Raw genomic sequence first — 5832 nt, forward strand, 5'->3', positions numbered from 1 at the left:
TTTACCTGTTGTAATGACTGGTTGTGTTGCTCTGACGTTTCTTTAGTCTGTGACATTCGCTCTTTGTCACCAGCTCTGCTCACATATGAGGAGTCTACTTTGAGTCTGTTGCTGAAGCGGGACAACCCAGACTGAAGCGAAGTGAGTTGGACCACGGCAGCACCAGAACGGACAGTAGTGCAAGTGAAGCAGATGTTTCTTGTGGATGTAACTATTCCTTCTCCTCTTTCCATCATAATTCTCAGGAGAGGCTCAACTCCAATAGAAATATGGTGTGAGGTCATATGAGCACAGTTTCACAGAATGGTTGATGTTTGTGTCAACTCACCAGTAAACCAGTTGAACTGATCAAACTCTGGTTTCCTCCCAGTCCTACAGCACTGTCTCAGCAAACACCGGAGACATTCAAAACAAAATCGATGATGAACTGGAGTTTGTCCTCAGATGCTCAGTCAGTGTCACATGCTCCTCAGTCACCGGCCACATCAACCTGCCCTGTGTTTTGTTTGTTGTGTCCTGTTGCTTTTCTTTTCTCTCTTCTCTATCCATTCACCCCAACCAGTCCAGTCGAGGCAGAAGGCCGCCCACCAAGAGCTGGTGTCTGTCGGAGGTTTCTTCTGTTAAAATGAGTTTTTCCTCCCCACTGTCACCAAGTGCTGCTCAGGGGGGTTTGTTGGGTTTTTCCTTTATAATAACAGTAAGATCTAGACCTTATTATATAAAGTGTTCTGAGGTGACTTTTGTTGTGAATTGGCGCTATACAAATAAAACTGAATTGAATTGATCTGAATAGACGAACCCTTACATGAGAATGGAGACACTCATCCTCCCCACTTGACCTTTGAACGCCAAAATCTAATCAGTTGAGCCCAAATGGATACTTGTGCCTCAAGGTGTTCACAAGAAAGTGCCAGGTGGACAGATGGATAACTACCTCCCCCAAAAAGCCTCAAGCAACAGCTATTGCTGACAGAGACATAAAAATGTTGACCTGCTGTCTTCAGTTATTAGTGAACTCCCAGCAGCCAGTTCTACTACAGCAGTGGTGCATCTGACAGGCTGCTGTTTGCCCTGGGTTTCGCCTGCCAGGCTACCCTACCTTACCGGTCAAGGTGGTCGAGGCTGTGTGCATCCTCAAAGGAGGCCCTGCACACACACCCTGCATCTGGGCGTGACGTGTTGGTTTCACACAGAGCTGTAAGATGTTAATCTGTCCTGGAGCTGAGACCACAGCAGATACAGTCACACGCCCTAACATGTGACTGCTGCTTCCAGCTGTTCTTCCAGTGACTGACCTGTGAACCATGCGTCCTGTTGTTGTTGTTCTGATGATGGTGATGATGATGGGAGGGGGCTCTGCGGAGAGTAAGAACCACACAGTTCCTGATAGGGGCGACTGTGGTTCAATGGGTAGAGCAGTCGTTTCCCAACCGGAGAGTCTCAGGTTCAAATCTCGGTGCCTGCAGCCCATGTGTCAAAGTGTCTTTAGGTAAGACACTGAACCCCCAAGTTGCCCCTGATGGTTAGAGCCATCAGTTGAGTTAGCGACACAGATGGCTGCCTCGGTTCTGTACCGAAAACAAATTCCTTGTGTGTAACATACTTGGCCAATAAAGGTGATTATTATTATCCTGATGCTCTCCACCCAGAACAGGACTGAAAACATTGATATGTAAATCATCTGTCCTGAATTACATTGAAAACAACACAGCAGCACATTACTTGATGCGATACCTCATCAACTTTATTCTGTGTTAAAAATAAACACTCACTTTGATGCTGGTGCTGCAACACATTTCAGAAATAAGCTGCATTTCAGGGCCAATAATGAGGTAAAACAGTGAAATGATGATTCCATTTAAAACAGGTGATGTCAACAGGTGATGTCTGATAAAGGAGCATGCCGGTCCACAAAAGGCTTCATGAAGGATGGTGTCATGTATACTTGCTCATGGCCCCTTGGACTTCCAGGTCAACCGAGGAACTATCATACGAGAGATACTGAAGGAAAAAAAAAGCAGACTCTGTTCCAGACTAAATGATGGAGTCAGATAAGATCTAACCAGAGGTCTGGCACAGTGTTCTCTCTGTACCAGGCCTCCACTGACATCTCAGCCTGTTTTTGTTTTAGGGGTCCTTATAATTAATGACAATCTGGAGTGCCGTTATGAGCTCCTCAAGTCCTGCGCAGATAAAAACTGCTTGGCATCTGGGCTGCGCCGGTGTCGCCGCCGCTCTCTGCTGTATGATACTATGAATATTTAATTAATAATTAGTCATGTAATTCCTCCTCAGGAGTTATTATCCCTCAAACTGGTTTGTGAATTTAATTATTAGCAGCCTTTTTGTTTCCACGTCCCCCTCATTACTGTCAGGATTTATGTAACATAAACTTCATTAAAAATTAAAGTGGGATTCTTTAATTACGGGCCGCCCTCGCCGAGGCCAGAATTAGCCAACTCAGTGATGTGCAAATGAGAGCATTATTTAAGAAACATGCTGGAAGTAGTTATGCTAATTCACCGGGGTTCACAGTGGCAGACCTTTCCACTCGCAGTTGCATATTCATTAAATGCACTATGCAAATTTAATGTAGCAGTCTTAGTAATGCCTTGTTAATTTATTCAGATTTATTGAGTAAGACTTGTAAAAAGTACCAATTTAATTAGCTCATCTCCTCGGATGGCGGGCGGTGATAGCTGAGCTTTTTAAAAAGAGGCGCTGGAGAAAAAAAGAAGCATCACAGAGTGTCATGTTTTACAATTCACAGGCTTTAAAGAGGGATATCTGCTGCACTTATGGGGATGCTCAGAGAGAAATCACTTAAACTGCCCGCCGGGTTCCCGGGAGGAGGATGGAGGAGGAAATGAGGCCGTCTCCTCTGAGCGAAGGCTGAGTCCACAGCTCTAATGGCTCAAATGATGCCAGAGAGGACGTTAACTCAGCGTTTGGGTCGACCCCGGAGGTGTTTACTGACGGCCAGATCCCAGGATGCAGTGTTGAACCACCACCGGAGGAGACATCAGGCCAAAAACTCACAGCGTCTAACTAAAAAAAACTGATGTTCTTCATTCTCTCATTTACAGTTCTCCTCAGACACCAGAGGAAAAGGCCACAAGGCCAAGAACAGAGGTTCAGGTGGATTCAGCAACAATATCAAGTGAAAACCTGGTATTCAGGGTGTAGGATTTTAGATCAAACCAGCTGTAAAAGAGGGGACAACAAGAAAATAATGATGGGACCAGACACAAAGAAGGGGGAAATGAGGGAACGTGACCAACAGGAGTAGAAGAAAGAGAAAACATGAGAAAGTCTGTACCCACCATTTTTAAGTCACAACATATTTAACTCACATAAACTAAACAAGTAAGCAGCGACTCCACTGCCACTCGTGTTACATACAAATCATATGGTGATGTTTGATTTAGGACATTAATCTGTCATGTGCAACACAAACAGCCCCAAACTATAGCAAGCACTGAATTCAACCACAGAACCAGTAACACAGTACCTACAGGCACTGCTACCCAGACCTACGGGCCTTAGGCAAATCTGGACACCATTAAAGAACCAAACTATATCTCAGTCCACCCAGTAGCGCTGAGATGCTTCAGGTGGACCAACAAACCTGCCAAAACAGTCGTCCACAGAGCCACCTCACAGAGGCGGCACAGAAAATAGAAAATCTACAACTTTAGGGAAATGCAGCAAATAACTAATAACTGTCAGATCAGACCTGACGTCCTGTCTGCTTATGTTGGTCTGTCCTCTGTCTCACAGCAGACAACCTGGAAGTCCAGAAGTCAGAGTTGCATAAAAACACCTGTTGTATGTTTGATAGTCTATCTAATGACAGCCCCATCAGCCTCGCAGCTAATGGTAGCATGCTAAGCAAGTACACTTACTCAGCAGCTGCACTCACTAGCCTACAAGCTACCCATAATGCAACACGCTTTGCAAGACTGCAGCACACTCAGCGGTGAAAAGTAACTCAGTACATTTACTCAAGTATTGTATTTAAGTACAGTTTTGAGATATTTGTACTTGAGTACTTCCATCTTAAGATACTTGTACTCCATTACATTTCAGTGGAAAATACATAGTGCTGCAAAAAGTACAGTATCTGACTGCTACAGTAGTGTTCAGAGTCAGAGTACTGAAACAAAATATCATCAACAGATGAATTAGTATTGGTTCATATTTTATTGATCCACAAACTCCTCAGCAGGATCTGAACTGAATAAAACCAGATCCACCTTCACCAGCTGCAACATTACAGTGATGAACACAATTTTAATCCAGTAATGTGATGTAACCTGCGTTATTCTGGAAATGTGGCCTTCTGCAGAATGACTACTTTGACTTGTGTTCTTTATTTGCTGTCTGCACCTTTGCTGACAACAGCTGCCAAACAGCAGCTTGTTAGCACTGCTCTTGTCAAGATAGGTTTCTTTAAAAAGAAGAGCATCTGCCCTCAGAAGCACATTCGTGTTCCTGTGTTTGTGCTGTGGGCCTCGACTCCTCCGGGTTCAGCCCGCGGTCTCCTTTTGTCTGCTGGTGTTGAACAAAATCACTGTTTCACTTCCCCCTGCAGAGATTCAACCTGGCAGCTGCTAAATCTGATAAGTTAGCAAGTGTTTCTGGCTTGTGTCGCTGCAGTTGACTCACCTTTACCTGTGCTGATCTCCAGAGTATTTACAGCTCTGTATACCAACACGCCAGAGTTTGTCCTCATGTTTTTCTTTCTGTGCTGCTGCCATCGTCGGGCTCTCATCCCCGGTGGTATTAGGAGGAAACAGATTGGTGAATCAGTGAATTAAACCCACAGACCACCAGCAGCAAATCCCCACCGACTGCCGCTCTTACAGGGAGTTACTGCGTTGTCTGGAAGAAAAATGGAATAACAGGCTTCTTTAAGGTCAAGATTTGCTGTGCGGGGCTCGGCTCAGACATAAATGCTCAGTAATACCGGGTCGGCTGATTGCTTTGCTCTCCAGACGATGTCAATTTTTGCCCAAGGAGCGGCGGGCACGGTTGGTATTAAGGCGGCGGTGTGTCGAGGGCCCTTGTCGGTGGTGATGTGTTCGCTGTCAGACGAGTCCTAAAGCCCTGCTCTATTATCAGCCGAGCCCGGAGGAAGGCAGCTGGCAGCCCATAGAGTAATAGCACATTACATTCTTAATGTTTCTGATGCACAAGACACTCCTTGTACAATCCTCCTGTGACCTCTGCATCACCTTTGTCTTGCTGCTGTTGTCATCGTGCCACATCGCTGCATCCTCCCCAGTGTTTCAGCTCGGACTCACCAGGATGCAGGGCATTAGTCAAACCGAAGCAAGGTGTCGAGGGACAGGCGGCCGGCGAGGAAGTCATTAGAGAGGATGAATCTGCTGTATTTACTCCTCTGTTATGCAATAATAAAGACAGAATGGGGTGTAGGCCAAAAAGAAATGACGGTCTTTACACAGCGCAGTCCGAGGAAGAGACGCTGTTAGACTCAGCTGTAACATGGGTCTTTAACAAGCAACAGGAGGTTTTGGATGAGAAGGCTCAAAAACTATTAAACACAGTACACACTTTAAACATACACGTAGACTTCACATTTCATTTGTGCCTTTCACAGGACGTCTGAGAGTCCTGGAAAAGTCTTGAAAAGGACACAAACATTAGTTCTGGTCAAATTAGTTGTTTTCTGTGTTTCCATGTTATTTTTATTGTCTCATGAGAAATGTGTCAGCACTGCTTTTCTACCCTGCATTAAAGGGGGACAGCGCAGCTGTGTTACCTGCTGGTTAATATCCATATCAGGCTCCTGGAAATAAATCTCATTAA

At 45.1% G+C, this 5832-nt stretch overlaps 1 long non-coding RNA gene across 1 annotated transcript; it reads right to left on the bottom strand.

Annotated features, from left to right (window-relative positions):
* Positions 1–4197: 4197 nt before the first annotated feature.
* LOC109961669 (uncharacterized) lies at positions 4198–5539 on the bottom strand. The gene is made up of 3 exons (XR_002275158.1): positions 4970–5539; positions 4669–4884; positions 4198–4554 (listed from the first exon to the last, which is right to left on the bottom strand). It is a non-coding gene; the product is annotated as an uncharacterized LOC109961669 (long non-coding RNA).
* Positions 5540–5832: the final 293 nt, after the last annotated feature.

Source organism: Monopterus albus, unplaced genomic scaffold (genome assembly GCF_001952655.1).
Source record: "Monopterus albus unplaced genomic scaffold, M_albus_1.0 scaffold57.1, whole genome shotgun sequence".
NCBI classification, from domain to species: Eukaryota; Metazoa; Chordata; class Actinopteri; order Synbranchiformes; family Synbranchidae; genus Monopterus; species Monopterus albus.